Source organism: Anolis sagrei, chromosome Y, assembly GCF_037176765.1.
Source record: "Anolis sagrei isolate rAnoSag1 chromosome Y, rAnoSag1.mat, whole genome shotgun sequence".
Taxonomy (NCBI): Eukaryota; Metazoa; Chordata; class Lepidosauria; order Squamata; family Dactyloidae; genus Anolis; species Anolis sagrei.
In genome coordinates, this window is record NC_090035.1 from 73,086,387 (window position 1) to 73,103,789 (window position 17,403).

The following is a 17,403-nucleotide window of genomic DNA, read 5'->3' on the forward strand; positions in this document are numbered from 1 at the left end:
CTCTGTTGTTTTGCTTGCCATAGATGCAGGCGAAACGTCAGGAGAAATGCCTCTAGAACATGGCTCTATAGCCCGAAAAAACCCACAAGAACCTAGTGATTCCAGCCATGAAAGCCTTCGACAATACATTAAACAAATAAAATCTACATGGACATCACCCACCGTGTGAAAGCATCCTTTTCTCCTTTTTTTTTGTGCCTTCCTCTGTTTTGCAACTTTCTCTATCATAGGCAGATAAAACGAAGATCACCACTTCCTGATTTCGCTCCATAATTCACTCTAATCTGATTCTTTTGAGAGACAAGGACTCGGATCGCCGCCACCCGCCCGGCTGAAAGCATTCACAGACTGGGAGCTAATGCATTTTTCCCAAGCCGCCTTCGGTCGCCCTGTAATTTCTTCCATCCCTCAAGAGAGAGAACCACGAAGCAGAAGCGAGGCACAGCCAAACCATTTCCTCCTTGACTCAACATTTGTCAGGCTGAGCACCTTTCACAAGGAAATATATTTTAAGGATGGTATTTTCCTTTGCCATGCGCCCAGGCACGCCATGCGCATATTTATCAGAGAGTAAGTCCTATTTTGGGTTTGCTTCCCAGTAAATAAGTGATGTTATGTCAACAGGCAACAGTCATGTTGCCTGTCGACTTAAATTTTTTGTCTTTTCTTATCCAAGGAATCCTCAGAAGTAGTTTTGCCAGTTCCTTCCTCTGAAATATCGCCTATAGCACATGGTATTCAATGGCAGTCTCCCATCCAAGGAATGTCCAGGGCTGACCTTGCTTGGCATCTAAGATCAAACCGGATCTAGTGCCTTTAGGACAGTGTTTCTCAACCTGGGGGTCGGGACCCCTGAGGGGTCGTGAGGTGGGGTGTCAGAGGGGTCACCAAAGACCATCAGAAAACACAGTGTTGTTGTAGGTTCTTTCAGGCTGTATGGCCATGCTCTAGAGGCATTCTCTTCTGACATTTCACCTGCCTCTAAGGCAAGCATCCTCAGAGGTTGTGAAGCCTGAAAGCACAGTATTTTCTGTTGGTCATGGGGGTTCTGTGTGGGAAGTTCGGCCTAATTCTATCATTGGTGAGGATCAGAATGCGCTTTGATTGTAGGTGAACTATAAATCCCAGCAACTACAACTCCCAAATGTCAAGGTCTATTTTCACCAAACCCAACCTGTGTTCACATTTGGGTATATTCAATATTCATGTTTTTTTCATTGTAGGTGAACTATAAATCCCAGCAACTACAACTCCCAAATGTCAAGGTCTGTTTCCCCCAAACTCCGCCAGTGTTCACATTTGGACATACTGAGTATTCATACTCTTTGGTTGCAGGTGAACTATAAATCCCAGCAACTACAGTTCCCAAATATCAAGGTCTATTTTCTCCAAATTCCACCAGTGTTCACATTTGGGTATATTCAGTATTCATGTTTGTTGATTGTAGGTGAATCATAAATTCCAGAAATTACAGTTCCCAAATGTCAAGTTCTATTTTCCCCAAACTCCACCAGTGTTCACATTTGGACATATTGCGTATCTGTGCCAATTTTGGTCCAGATCCATCATTGTCCACAGTGCTCTTTGGATGTAGGTGAACTACAACTCCAAAACTCAAGGTCAATGCTCACCAAACCTTTCCAGTATTTTCAGTTTGTCAGGGCAGTTCTGTGTGCCAAGTTTGGTTCAATTCCATCATTGGTGGAGCTCAGAATGCTCTTTGATTGTAGGTGAACTATAAATCCCAGCAACTACAACTCCCAAATGACAAAATCAATCCCACCCTCAACTCCACCAGTATCGGGTAGTTGTGCCAAATTTGGTCCAGTGAATGGAAATACATCCTGCATATCAGATATTTACATTACGATTCATAACAGTAGCAAAATTGCAGTTGTGAAGTAGCAACGAAAATAATTTTTTGGTTGGGGGTCACAACAACATGAGGAACTGTATTAAGGGGTCGTGGCATTAGGAACTCTGAGAAACACCGCTACAGCACATGGTATTCAATGGCAGTCTCCCATCCAAGGAATATCCAGGACTGAGCCTGCTTGGCATCTGTCATGGCATTAGGAAGGTGGAGAACCACTGCTATAGCACATGCTTTTTAATGGCAGTCTCCCATCCAAGGAATATCCAGGACTGAGTCTGCTTGGCATCTGTCATGGCATTAGGAAGGCGGAGAACCACTGCTATAGTACATGGTATTCAATGGCAGTCTCCCATCCAAGGAATATCTAGAACTGATCCTGCTTGGCATTTAAGATCTGACAGGATTTGGTGCCTTTAGGATATTCAGGTAAACAGGTAGAAGGTTACGATGATGTAGTGCAATCTGAAGCATCTCTACTCACGTATTTCCTCCTCCTTGTACTATGAGTGCAACGCAAGACAGTCTTCTAAACTTGCTTCCCAATCATCTAATACATTACTATTAAACATATTCTATATCTGGGAATGAACCCACTTCACCTTCAGTAAGACTCACACCTGGATATATACATATACATACATACATAGAAAAGTTCAGCGCCACAGCAATCTCACCTTAAATTGGCACAAGCACAGGGTATTTCTTCTCCTCTCTCCTCTCTGTCTGCAATGGACTGTTTTTCTCTCTCTGCCTTTCCTCTCTTGCTTGCTTTCTCTCTCTTCCCGCTCCAAGCAATGTGGGTGTCCTCACACAGAAAGGCACACAAATACACTCCAGGCGCACATCCTTGACACCCGAAGGCAGAAACTCAACTGCCCACTTTCTTTTTTGCAGAACCTGAAACTCCAAACTAAGCTTCTCCTTTTTTTGGAGAAAACAAAAACAAGTGTTTTAAAGCACGACCAAACACACAGCCAACAGTTTCTGCTGCTCCCAATGCACACACACACACACAAACCCAGTGCAAGGAAGGAAAAGGGTGGGGCATATCAGAAAATGCATCTTAATATTTCATCTCCTATCAAATATTCATGCAGCCAGGGCCGTGGGAGAGCGTTCCTTGGTAGCGAGGAAAGGATGTGCCAGGCAACTGGAAAGAATAAACCACTAGTCCTTCAACTCCAAGAAAGAAATCTCAATCTAGATATCATGCACTGAAGAAGGCATTATTATTATTATTATTATTATTATTATCATCATCATTATTATTATATACACAATGAGATTAGCACACAGCAAAAAAAGATCACTATGCTGCTTTTGTATTTGATCACACGTGGGACACTTCCCAAGTGTCTAGGACTGTGTGATGTATCTGTGTGCAGATCTGAGTAGGGTGGCCTTTTGCAGCTGACAGGTAGTAATTTTGTCAGCGCCGATTGTGTTTAAGTGCAGGCCAAGGTCTTGAGGCACTGCACCCAGTGTGCTGATCACCACTGGGACCACCTTTACTGGTTTGTGCCAGAGTCTTTGCAGTTCGATTTTTAAATCCTCATATCGTGTCAGCTTTTCCAGTTGTTTCTCTGCAATCCTGCTGTCACTTTGGATTGCCACATCGATGATCCATACTTTGTTTTTTAACACGATTGTGAAGTCAGGAGTATTATGCTCCAAAACTCTGTCTGTCTGAATCCAGAAGTCCCAGAGTAGCTCTTTCCGGCTTGTGATCCCACCAGTTCTTTGTCGCAGGCAGATGGTCTTTGTGGCACAAGTTCCAATGAATCATCTGAGCAACGGTGTTGTGCCTCTGCTTGGAGTCTGTCTGCGTGATCTTCTTGCAGCAGCTGAAGATGTCATCTATTGTTTCATCTGCTTCCTTGCAGAGTCTACATTTGGGATCTGTCATCGACTTTTCAATCCTGGCTTGGATGGCATTTGTTTGAATGGCTTGTTCTTGGGCTGCCAGAATCAGGTCCTCCTTTGCCTCCTTTTTCAGACTTCCATTTGTGAGATACAGCCATGTTTTTTCTTTGTCAATTTGGCTCTCAATTTTTCCCAGGAACTGTCCATGGAGAACCTTCTTTTGCCAGTTTTCTCTTCTGCTCTGGATTGTGTTTTTCAGTATCTCCTCTTTGTCTTTTGCACTTTAAGAAGTTTACTACTATTGACTTCCCTCAATATTGGTTCTTGACTGCCTTTCACATAATCTGCCAGTGCATGTTTCTCTTCTTCTACCGTTTGTTTCACTTGCAGAAGCCCTCTGCCTCCTGATTTTCTGGGCAGGTCAAGTCAGTTGACATCACTAGACGGGTGTAATGCATAGTGGACTGTCATCAGTTTTGTCGAAGGCTTTCATGGCTGGAATCACTCAGTTCTTGTGGGTTTTTTCGGGCTATATGGCCATGTTCTAGAGGCATTTCTCCTGACATTTCGCCTGCATCTTGCTTGCCATAGATGCAGGCGAAACGTCAGGAGAAATGCCTCTAGAACATGGCCATATAGCCCAAAAAACCCCACAAGAACTGAGTGTCATCAGTTTTCTTGTTTTTCTGTCCAGATCAGTGAGGTCCTCTGAGGATGTTTGCCGTAGATGCAGGTGAAACGCCAGGAGAGAATGCCTCAAGAACATGGCCATATAGCCCGAAAAAACCTACAACAACCCAGTGATTCCGGCCATGAAAACCTTTGACAATACTTTACCATCTTGCTTTTTCAGATCACATAGACCAGAAGCTGCTGTATTCACAAGACTAAAAGTATTTGAAATATACACTTAACAACGATGTCTATTATTATTAAAGGGAAGGATGGTGAGATGGCAAAAATGCCATTGTCGCATTAGATCAAAGGCAAGCCTCCAAAAAAATCCTTGGTGGGAGAATGGATCTTGTTTTCTGGGGCAGGGGACCAGAGGAATGAGCCCAAAACACAGCTCCAGAAATCACCTGTATGGAAATTTCCAAAATGTGAGAATGGGGAGAAGAGTGCGCCTTTGTAAGGTAAATTCAGAGCTGCAGGGAAGACTCAGGGCAAGAAATACACCTGAGCAAAACAAGGACAGTTCATTGGGGGTGGCAAGGCCAGTTATTCCACAATGGTTTAAAGATTGTCTCTTCTAATTGTCGTCCCCCTCCCTATCTCTTTCTCTGAACCTGTTTGGAACCAGATTTGCAAAATCTTGGGTATGAGGGTGGGCAGATATGGGAATGGGTTCCACGCCAATGAAACAGGGGTCTGTTGTAATCCAAGAGCCTATAATACTCAGTAATAGTGATACAGGGTGCATCTACACCAGGCATGGGCAAACTTTGTCCCTCCAGGTGTTTTGGACTTTAACTCCCACAATTCCTAACAGCCAATAGGCTGTTAGGAATTGTGGGAGTTGAAGTCCAAAACACCTGGAGGGCCAAAATTTCAGCTTGATGGAGATGCACCCTTGGACTATAAAGGTTTAAGCATCTGATTGGAGGTAAACTAGAATCTTACAGCCCTTAGGTACCATTGGACTTCAGCTCCCAGCATTCTTTCTTAATGGTTATTCTATCCAGGACTTCTGGGACTTACAGTCCTTATTGCAGTCAAATGCTCTTCTGCTGAGCTATACCCCCAACAATAATGCTCTTTGGCAGCCACCTCTCCACAAAAGTCAACATTGACACTGAAATACAACGCCGTCTGAGCTCTACAAGTGCAGCTGTTTTCCGAATGAAGCAGAGAGTGTTTGAGGACCGGAACATCAGTAGGAATACCAAGTGCTTGTTTATAAAGCTATTGTCCTCCCAACCCTACTCTACGCCTCTGAAATGTGGACTATCTACAGATGTCACATGCAACTCCTAGAACGATTTCATCAGTGCTGCCTCCAGAAAATCCTGCAAATCTCTTGGGAAGACAGGTGGACAAATGTCAGCATGCTGGAAGAAGCAAACACCACCAGCATTGAAGCAATGGTCCTCCGCCATCAACTCCGCTGGACCGGCCACGTTGTCCGAATGCCAGACCACCATCTCCCAAAGCAGTTGCTCTACTCCGAACTCAAGAACAGAAAATGGAATGTCGGTGGGCAGGAAAAGAGATTTAAAGATGGGCTCAAAGCCAACATTAAAAATTCTGGCATAGACACTAACAACTGGGAAGCCCTGGCCATTGAGAGCTCCAGCTGAAGGTCAGCTGTGACCAGCAGTGCTGTAGAATTTGAAGAGGCATGAATGGAGGGTGAAAGAGAGAAACGTGCCAAGAGGAAGGCGCATCAAGGGACCGCCATCCACCTGGAAACCAAGACCCTCACTGCGGGAGAAGATGCAGATCAAGAATAGGGCTCCACCGCCAGCACACTGATCTTGGAAGACTATCCTACTCGGACAACGAAAGATCGCCTAATTAAGTAATAAAACATTGTTTATTTGTTTACAATTCAATAATATATGGAGGACCCCATTATTCCCACCCCTTTAAATCCTGGTCTTACTAAGACTGTTACTTTTGAACTGACTTATTTATGGAGTAACCTATTTCTCCGGATCCAATCTAGGTCCTAAAGCTGTGATTAGTTATTATGTGCCTTCAATTTGACTTGTAACAACAACCCTATCCAAAGGCTTCTTGGTAAGGTTTGAGACTGAGGGGTGTGATTTATCCATGTTCACCCAACCAGTGGGGATTCGGACCCTTGTTTCCAGGATCTGAGTCCAACAATCAAACAATCGGCTCTTAGTAATATAAGGAAAGAAAGGTTGATAGTCTTATACTGGAGCTGTCAAAATAACGCACAAGCACACACTTTGGCACCCAAGATGTTTACTCAGCACCAAGTGAGTAGAAGGAAGCTGAGGTTGGCATCACTTCTGGTTGAATGGATTCTCTGGAATCTTTCCAATCTGGGTTGGTAAGGTACACGTAAAGGTTTTCCCCTGACATTAAGTCTAGTCGTGTCCAACTCTGGAGGTTGGTGTTCATCTCCATTTCGAAGCTGAAGAGCTGGCGCTGTCCGTAAACACCTCCTGTTGGGAATCAGCCTGTGTTAGTGTTTCAGGATCCTGGTGTGGGAAATGATGAGGGAAATGATGAGAGAAATGATGGTGCTGAGGCTGAGGTACAAGATGGAGATGGTTTGGTCAATGATTTTCAGGCAGACAATGACAAAGAGGCCCCAGTGCAAAGGGCAGTTTCTCATGAGAATATTCCTGCTGGGCCTAGCAATGATGGTTCACTCCCTCTTTCTGTGACCTCTCAAGATTTGGGTTTGGAAAACAATGTGACAGCTGGGAATTTTAATGAGCAGCCAGATAGGGAGCTGAAGAATAGGCGGCTGGAGATTAGCCAGGATCGACAGCAAACTCAGTATTTACGTTGCTCTGAAAGGCTTCGTCTGATAAGGGGTAAATGTGGGGAAAAGCAAAACCAATTTCTGAGTTTTGGGATATAAGGTTTGCCTCAAGGGGAAACCTGTTAGATCAGGCATCGTCTGGAAATCAAGTTCATGTGCCATGGAAATCCTGTTCAAGGGGTCTTGTTCTTATGGAGATTTTTTAGCCTTTTGGGTTGTCTTTGCATCTTGTTGGATCCTGTCTGGATAAATGCTGTTTTGGATTGTTTTTATATCTGGTGTGGACATTGCTTTGTGTTATTACCTTTTATGGACTTATTACTTTTTGGAACTTTCTTATTTTCTTACAAGCATTTATTTCATCTGGTTGTTTACTAAGCTTCAATAAAAGAAGATTTGTTTCTTCATTCTTCGTGTGGTGTGTTTTAAAGTCAGAGGGCTTTTTCCTGGCCTGGAGTGCAACACCTCCAAGGTCACGTGGCTGGTATGACTGCATGGAGTGCCCTTACCTTCCCGCCAAAGTGGTACCTATTGAGCTACTCGCATGTTGGCAGAAGCTGGGGCTGAAAGCGGGAGCTCATGCTACTCCCCGGATTCGAACCTGCACCACTGGTTGACCTTCGTGCATTTGGACTTGGCAATAGGTTAATTACAGGTTGGGTAAATAGCTTTCGTCTGTCCATCCGAATTGTCACACTGACCCAACTTGCCCAATGGTAGGGCCGGAAGGATGCAAAAGGAAAGCAGGACTTGAAAGACTGGCCTGAGCAGAATGGAATTGATTCAGGGCAAAAGTTTTCAGATGAAGAAACTCAGGTGAGAAAGGCAGCTTTCTCACCTGGGCTGCTGTTACATTGAGTAAATATGCATTGAGTAAGACAGGAAACAAAGATATGCCTCTGTTTGGATTTGGTGACTAACAGTAGCAGCCTCACCTTCAGTTTATCAACTACTATCAGCAATGATTTCCCAAAGTGTTGTGACGTAGTATCGGAACTCTTTTGCAGAATGATTGCAAAAGTGCAAATGCCACCCAGTCCTATCATCATTGGCCATGCTGTTCTTACCCTTTGCTCTCCCTGGAACATATATCCACCATGTTTCAGGAAAACTATAATTCCCAGATCCGTCAGTCCATATGCCCATTGTTAGGATTTCTTCAAAAGGCATCTGGCTTTCATTCTCACTAATAGCAGCACTTCCTTCTGTTTTACCTACTTGGAAATTATGGGGTTGAGAGTATGTGGCTCCCTTGACAGTCGTTGGACTATGGCTCTCGAGCAGGCATGGGCAAACTTTGGCCCTCCAGGAGTTTTGGACTTCAACTCCCACAATTCCTAACAGCCGGTAGGCTGTTAGGAATTGTGGGAGTTGAAGTCCAAAACTCCTGGAGGGCCAAAGTTTGCCCATGCCTGCTCTAGAGGCTAGAATTCGAATTCCTATTGGACATAGAAACTCATTGAGTGACCTCGAGCAAATGTCATATTCTCAGCCCTAGAAATTCCCATGAAAAGGTTGCCATATGTTGGGAATGGCTTGGAGGGAGACAACAAAACCCCAAAAGGTCCTCTAGTAGTGTCTCATTGAAATGCAAATCCTCAGATTCCATTTGATGGCACCATGGCAACAGAAGTGGATTCATAGCGTTATAAGTGTGTAGTGTGGATGACCCACTGCTAAAATTCCATCTTCTATGCAATGGTTAAACAAAGCAATGTTTTACAAACTTCTAAGTGTTTCGGACTTTAGCTTACCAAAATCCCCAATTATTGGCCAAGGCAGCTGAGCCTTCTGGGAGTTGGAGTCAACAAAACCCTGGAAGACTAGAGTTTGGGAAACACTGGGATGAAGGGATAACAACTGTCTCTGGAGACTCTAAATAATAATAGCACTGCAAAGATGTGGTGCAACCAGGCCTTAGGTTCTAGATAGGTTTCCCAATTCTGTCCATCCTAATGTGATTCTGGGACATGCAGTTTCAGATAGGTAGACAGATAAATAGATAGATAGTAGGTAAGTAGATAGGTAGGTAGGTTTTTATATCCTCACTTGGTGATTACCACTCACAATTAAGTTTCCCATGGTGGTTTGAAAATACCATAATACGTGTGTGTGTGTGTGTGTGTGTGTGTGTGTGAGAAGAGACGGCCCTAGGTAATTTTCAACGATAAGCAAACAGTATTTTGGTGCTCCCCCCCCCCCCCCCAACCAATCACTGATATATATTTTCTGATCGTCGTGGGAGTTCTGTGTGCCATATTTGGTTCAATTCCATCATTGGTGGAGTTCAGAATGCTCTTTGATTGTAGGTGAACTATACATCCCAGTAACTACAACTGGCATATGTCAAGGTCAAGGTCTATTTTTCCCCAAAAGCGCCTCAAGAGCGCCCCTGGGCAAATCAACTATACTGCAAATGCTTACTTCGCGTAATGACTTGAGCCGCCCCTGTGTGTGTGTGTATGAATATGTATATATGTGTGTGTGTGTATATATACTAGTCACCCCCTGCAATGCGTTGCTATGGCCTAGTCTGTGTATATGTGTTTTGTGTGTGTGTGTATATGTGTGTGTATATATGTGTTTTCATTCATATATATATATATATATGGTTTTGCAAATGTTTTGTAATGTATTTTTATTTATTTTTTACTTTTTAAGTCTCTTCTGCTGTGTTTTTCAGTGTTTTTATGAGTGACGGTCACTCGTTGGCCTGATACGTGTATTGTGTCCAAATTTGGTGTCACTTCATCCAGTGGTTTTTGAGTTATGTGAATCCCACAAATAAACATTACATTTATATATATATATATATACACACACACACACACACACATACACACACACACACAAGCCACCCCCTGCCACACGTTGCTGTAGCCTAGTCTGTGTATATGTGTTTTGTGTGTGTGTGTGTGTATATGTGTGTGTTTTCATTCATATATATACACACACACACACACACATACACACACACACACACACACAAGGGGCTGTGGTGGTGCAGCAGGTTAAACCGCTGAGCTGCAGAACTTGCTTGTCGGAAGGTTGACAGTTTGAATCCACGAAACGGGGTGAGCTCCCGTCATTAGCCCCAGCTTTTGCCAATCTATCAGTTCGAAAACATGCAAATATGAGTAGATCAATAGGTATCACTTCAGCAGACAGATAACGGTGCTCCATACAGTCATGCCGGCCACATGACCTTGGAGATGTCTACGGACAACGCCAGGTCTTCGGCTTAGAAATGGAGATGACCACCACCCCGCAGAGTGGGACACAACTAGAGTTTATGTCAAGGGGAAACCTTTACCTTTACTGTGTGTATATACACATACACATAGTACGCACACACATATATTCATTCCAAGCCACTATGGGCCACCTTATTGTGTATGTGTGGTGACCACCAAGCCCACAAAGCAAGGAAGACATGGGTGTCCAAGTGTTCCATTTTTAGTCCTCTCCAACCACTCGACACTATCCCTTGCCATCAAAACAAAAACTATACCCACACCCTAAATTCCTCTTTTGGGAAAGAGCTATCTTGGGCTCAAGGCAAACCCACACGGACCTGGAGGCCTCTCAAACCAAACAGCTCTAGGTCTGTAAAAAGCAGAAAAATAAAAACAGAACCGAGTGAAGTGTAGGTAGAGGGGTGTCTTGTAGGGGCAACTCAGTTTAGAGACATGCCTGAGTCACGTCTATTATAAGAACCGCAAGGAACTGGAGGAGGTGATAAGAAGGGTTGCGGCTGGTGGAAAAACAGCCGTTAATTTATCTTTTTACCAAGTGTGGCTATACGGCACCTGTTTATTCCATAGGAGAGAAATGTAAGTTCACAGGGATATAAAGAGCAGAATTTATGTTAGAAACACAACAACAATGTGTGATTGTGTGGGTGTGCATACGAGAGGGAGGGATAGGCTTGTGGATTCAAAGCCAGGACAGCTCTGGCTGAAAACATTAAAATTTAAAACCAATATATATGCGTGTTTGTGTGTGTGTGTGTAATGTTCGTTTGTGGGATTAACATAACTCAAAAACCACTGAACGAATTGCCACCACATTTGGCCACAAGACACCTACTAACCCAAGGAGTGACCATCACTCAAGAAATTGATTTTGTCATTTGGGAGTTGTAGTTGCTGGGATTTATAGTTCACCTACAATCAAAGAACATCCTGAACTCCACCAGTGATGAAATTGAACCAAACATGGCAAACAGGACTCTCATGACCAACAGAAAACACTAGAAGGATTTGGTGGACATTGACCTTGACTTTGGGAGTTGTAGTTTACCTACATCCAGAGAGCACTGTGGACTCAAACAATGATGGATCTGGACCAAATTTGGCACGAATATTCCATATGCCCAAATATGAACACAGATGGAGTTTGGGGGAAATAGACCTTGACATTTGGGAGTTGGAGTTACTGGGATTTATAGTTTACCTACAGTCAAAGAGCATTCTGAACACCACCAATGACAGAATTGGGGCAAACTTCCCACATAGAACCCCCATGACCAACAGAAAATACTTAAGGCCATCCAGTCGAACTCCCTTCACCAGAGCAAGAAAACATAATCAAAGCCCTCCTGACAAAGAGCCATCCAGTCAGAGATATAGATAGATATATATGATTCAGCCTGGAAAACTCACAACAACCGGGACAATACAGAAAAGAATGAGTTGCAAGATAATGAGCTGGTAGATAGGAGGCTTAGTTTTCGCGAACTTCTGGATGCTCAGGAGAACCTCCGAAGGTCACAGCGCCTCTTACAGAAGAAACCCATAGCAGAAACTCATGGAAGTAGGCATAACTTCATGTTTTTATGAGGGCTCACTTTCAAAGGAATTTAGGAACCTCTGAAGATGCCTGACATAGATGCAGGTGAAACGTCAGGAGAGAATGCTTCTGGAACATGGCCATATAACCCAATTTAGAAAAGTGTTCTTGTTTAGAAAGTTTAATCAAATGAATACATTTTACATTCTATCGACCTAAATCAGTGGTTCCCAACCTGCAGTCCGCAAGAACGAAAATATACCATTGCCTCAAAACCACGTCGCAATGAGAGCGACTGGTCTCACAAAACCCTTTTATAGTGTTGAGACAACGGGGATGTCGGGAGGGGAGAGGCTGACTACCCAAGAAAGATTACTACTACCACTTCAGCTCTAGATTATTAAATATGGTTTTCTGTGGGCGAGCAGATGGTGACTGCTGGATTGCATATGTTCTGTATCAGAAACTAGAGCTGATGTGGTCTATCCAATGCCATTTTCTGAATCAGCACCCCAAATAAGCAAACCAAATCTACAGTTGACCAAAAACAGATAAATAACCCTTTTGGTACTAATGTTGGAGAGTGGTCCCTGGTCAAGTGGTCCCTCGTCAAGTTGCTCCTGGTCAAGTGGTCCCTGGTCAAGTAGTCCCTGGTCAAAGTGGTTCCTGGTCAAGTAGTCCCTGGTCAAAGTGGTTCCTGGTCCAGTGGTCCTTGGTCAAAGTGGTTACTGGTGAAGTGGTCCCTGGTCAAAGTGGTCCCTCGTCAAGTGGTCCCTGGTCAAAGTAGTCCCTGGTCAAGTGTTCCTTGGTCAAAGTGGTTCCTGGTCAAGTGGTCCCTGGTCAAAGTGGTTCCTGGTCAAGTGGTCCCTGGTCAAAGTGGTTCCTGGTCAAGTTGCTCCTGGTCAAGTGGTCCCTGGTCAAGTAGTCCCTGGTCAAAGTGGTTCCTGGTCCAGTGGTCCTTGGTCAAAGTGGTTACTGGTGAAGTGGTCCTTGGTCAAAGTGGTTCCTGGTCAAGTGGTCCCTGGTCAAAGTGGTCTCTGGGCAAGTGGTCTCTGGTCAAAGTGATGCCTAGTCAAGTGGTCCTTGGTAAAAATGATCCCTGGTCAAGTGGTCCTTGGTCAAAGTGGTTCCTGATCAAGTGGTCCCTGGTCAAAGTGGTTCCTGGTCAAGTGGTCCCTGGTCAAAGTGGTTCCTGGTCAAGTGGTCCCTGATCAAAGTGGTTCCTGGGCAAGTGGTCCTTGGTCAAAATGGTCCCTGGTCAAAGTGGTCCCTGGTCAAAGTGGTTCCTGGTCAAAGTGGTCCCTGGTCAAAGTGGTTCCTGGTCAAAGTGGTTCCTGGTTAAAGTGGTTCCTGGTCAAGTGGTCCTTGGTCAAAGTGGTTCCTGGTCAAGTGATCCCTGGTCAAAGTGGTCCCTAGTCAAAGTGGCCCCTGGTCAAGTGGTCCTTGGTCAAAGTGGTGCCTGGTCAAGTGGTCCCTGGTCAAAGTGGTCCTTGGTCAAAGTGGTGCCTGGTCAAGTGGTCCTTGGTCAAAGTGGTGCCTGGTGAAGTGGTCCATGGTCAAAGTGGTCCCTAGTCAAAGTGGTCCTTGGTCAAAGTGGTGCCTGGTCAAGTGGTCCTTGGTCAAAGTGGTTCCTGGTCAAAGTAGTTCCTGGTGAAGTTGCCCTTGGCCAAAGTGGTCCCTAGTCAAAGTGGTCCTTGGTCAAAGTGGTGCCTAGTCAAGTGGTCCTTGGTCAAAGTGGTCCTGGTCAAGTGGTCCCTGGTCAAAGTGGTCCTTGGTCAAAGTGGTCCCTGGTCAAGTGGTTCCTGGTCAAAGTGGTTCCTGGTCAAGTGGTCCCTGGTCAAGGTGGTTCCTGGTCAAAGTGGTGCCTGGTCAAGTATTCCCTGATCAAAGTGGCAGTTTAAAGACACAGTTTTTCAGTTTAACAGCTGAGTTACCTGTGTGCCATGCTTGTGAATATCACTTGTTCAAAGGGTTGAATTGTAACAAGGTCATGTTTTCAAATCTAGTGATTTTCAAAAGGTGGTCTCCACATGTTCATGGAGATTCACATTTGCCAAACAGATGTGACATAATTTTTACCTTTTCAATCAGGTTATGGTGCACTTATTTCCAATGGGTTATGGAATTTCCAATATTGTTAACCTTCCAGCTAAAACCTAGGGTAGATTCACCACCATTAATGTCATTGATAGGCCACCATTAATGCCATTGGGCAAGAATGACTGATTCTTGAGACTGGGAAGGATAATATTGCTATGATGTCCCTGCTTCTGTAGCTAAATGGATAGGAAAAGGAATTGTCTTGAAAATAAGAGACCACGAAAGCATACCAGGTCTTATAGGCTATATTATAGAGGAAGGAACTGGTAAACCTGGACTGAGAAAACTCTATGAAATCCACATAGTTGCCATATGTCAGCAGATACCTTGAAGACAGATATACCCACACCCATAACATTGCAAAGTGTGGTTAAGTCTGCAAAGTATTTCCTCATTTAGCAGCTGGAAATGGCTCAAGCCAACCACAGACTGCTAAATGACGTGATACTAGGAAACCGAGAAATAATGTATCTGAATCATCTTTGTTTCCTGTAGATTCTGTGCAAGCTTTCTTCCTGTCATAGATTTGAATGGGATGGTTGGGAGCATCTTCCGTAAACTGCTTTGAAGAAAGACTCTAAGGATTACAAAGTGGGAAATAGGTTTTTGTAAGTGAAACAACAGTGACTGGGTTGCTGCGGGTTTTCCAGGCTGTGTGGCCATGTTCCAGAAGCATTCTCTCCTGACATTTCACCCACATCTATGGCAGGCATCTTCAGAAGTTGTGAGGTCTGTTGGAAACTAGGAAAATTGTGTTTATATATCTGTGGAAGGTCCAGGGTGGGAGAAAGAACACTTATCTGTTGGAGGCAAGTGTGAATGTTGCAATTGGACACTTTCATTAGTTCAAGACACCAGATTCCTGGTCAAGTTTTGCTCCTTGTTTTATAGATTCATGCTCATGTTCTGTTCCTTGTTTCCTGGATTAATGTTCATGTCTTAACCATTGTTTTCTGGATTTACCCATTGCCTTTGGGACTTGCTGTCAGGATGTATTGCACTCATTGAGTCTGTATCTCAGCTATGTTCTTTTTTCAGCCATATTGTTTTTATGCTGTTTACAATTGTTGTTTGTATTTTATTTTTCTCTGATGTTTTTAATCGGTTAAAGTGTTTTATTTGTGTGTTTTACATGTAATTTTTGGGCTTGTCCCTTGTAATTTTTGGGCTTGTCCCTTGTAAGTCCCTTGTGAGGTCAGGAGAGAATGCCTCTAGAGCATGCCCATATAGCCCGAAAAAAACCTACAACAACCCAGTGATTCTGGCCATGAAAGCCTTCGACAATGCATTGTTATTATTATCTCTTGGATTTTTACTCTTCTATTTGCTAAAGGTGTCTTTGCTGGGGTGCAACACATACAGCCCAGAAAACTCACAGCAACTCAGTGATTCCAGCCATGAAAGCCATCAACAACACAACAATGACTGTTTTGGGTTTTTTTGTCGTGTCAGGAGCGACCTGAGAAACTGCAAGTTGCTTCTGGTGTGAGAGAATTGGCCGTCTGCAAGGACGTTGCCCAGGGGACATTGCCCGGATGATTTGATGTTTTATCATCTTTATGCTGATGCAGACTGTGGCCAGGAAATCAGAAGACGCTTACTTCTTGGGAGGAGAGCAATGTCCAGTCTCGATAAAATAGTAAAGAGCAGAGACATCAGACTGGCAACCAAGATCCATTGCCTAGTCAAAGCCATGGTATTCCCTGTAGTCACCTATGGATGTGAGAGCTGGACCTTAGGGAAGGCTGAGCGAAGGAAGAGAGATGCTTTTGAACGGTGGTGTTGGAGGAAAGTGCTGAGAGTGCCTTGGACTGCGAGAAGATCCAACCAGTCCATCCTCCAGGAAATAAAGCCCGGCTGCTCACTGGAGGGAAGGATACTAGAGACAAAGTTGAAGTACTTTGGCCACATCATGAGGAGACAGCAAAGCCTAGAGAAGACAATGATGCTGGGGAAAGTGGAAGGCAAAAGGAAGAGGGGCCGACCAAGGGCAAGATGGATGGATGGCATCCTTGAAGTTACTGGACTGACCTTGAAGGAGCTGGGGGTGGTGACGGCCGACAGGGAGCTCTGGCGTGGGCTGGTCCATGAGGTCACGAAGAGTCGGAGACGACTGAACGAATGAACAACAACATCTTTATGGGAGGCTTCTCTCATGTCCCCGCATGAGGAGCTGGAGCTGATAGAGGGAGCTCATCCGCCTTTCCCTGGATTCGAACTTGCGACCTGTCGGTCTTCAGTCCTGCCGGCACAGGGGTTTAACCCACTGCGCCACCGGTGGCTCAGTGTTGATGGTCAGGAACACTATAGATAAGGGGAGAAGTGTATTTGAGCATTGTAATATACTCAAACAAGTACACCATGCTTGTATTCACTTATAGTAAGCATATTACATACCAACATGGTGTAATGGTTTGAGCATTGGACTATAACTCTGGAGACCAGGGTTTCATGTCCCACTCGACCACGAAAACCAACTGGGTGACCTTGGGTGAGTCTCATACTATCAGACCCACAAAATCCTATATACGAGGGTTGAATGAAAAGTAATGCCTCCATCTTCGTAACTCCTCAACAGATGGCAGTACTAGGATGTGGCAGGCACTAGCTTGTTCAGTAGACTCTCCTCTACAGTTCCATTTTGTGGGAAGCCTTAGCATTGAACAGTTGTATTGTTAAAGTGTTTAAAGTGTTAAGTATGGAACCCTGCGCAGACGGTCGGTCAATGCAACTTGAGCAACGTGCAGTCATTGAATTCTTGACAGCAGAAGGTGTCACCCCAAAGGAGATTCATCAGATAATGCAAACTGTTTATGGTGATTGTGTTGGTGAGGGTACTGTGCGTCGTTGTGCGAGTAAGTTTAAAGATGTTGAGGTGGGAACATCTGACTTGCATGACAAACAAAGAGTTGGATGTTCTGTGACAGCATCCACCGAGTTTCACATGCAAAAGGTTGACAGGTTAATTCAGGATGATCGTCGTATCACTCAGAGAGAAATTTCAAGCATAATTGGCATTTCACAAGAACATATGGGTCACATTATTGCTTTGCTTGGCTATCGGAAGATCTGTGCACGATGGGTACCCAAGATGCTGATGCTGGTTACGGAAACAGAGTGTCGACTTATTCTGTGACGGCTTCAGAAAACTTGTTCATCGTTGGCAGAAATGTATCCAATTGTCTGGTGATTATGTGGAAAAGTGAATAGTTGTAGTTAAAGAGCACATTCTAAGGATTATTTCTGTGTTTGATTTATTAAAATATTGCCATCCAAACCCAAGTAACGAAGGTGGAGGCATTACTTTTCA

The 17,403-nt window shown here is 44.2% G+C and overlaps 1 protein-coding gene across 2 annotated transcripts in view; it reads right to left on the reverse strand.

The window, feature by feature from the left end:
• Window positions 1–17,403, reverse strand: part of LOC132780035 (UDP-GlcNAc:betaGal beta-1,3-N-acetylglucosaminyltransferase 8) — a 42,286-nt gene that overhangs the window by 11,278 nt on the left and 13,605 nt on the right. The window contains exon 1 of one of the 2 annotated variants that reach the window (XM_060783564.2): window positions 2,551–2,684. The exons of the other annotated variant lie outside the window; for it this stretch is intronic. The gene's annotated coding sequence lies outside the window, so the exon portion shown is untranslated. Of the gene's footprint in view, window positions 1–2,550; window positions 2,685–17,403 lie in introns of those variants that run through there. 2 annotated transcript variants of the gene reach the window in all.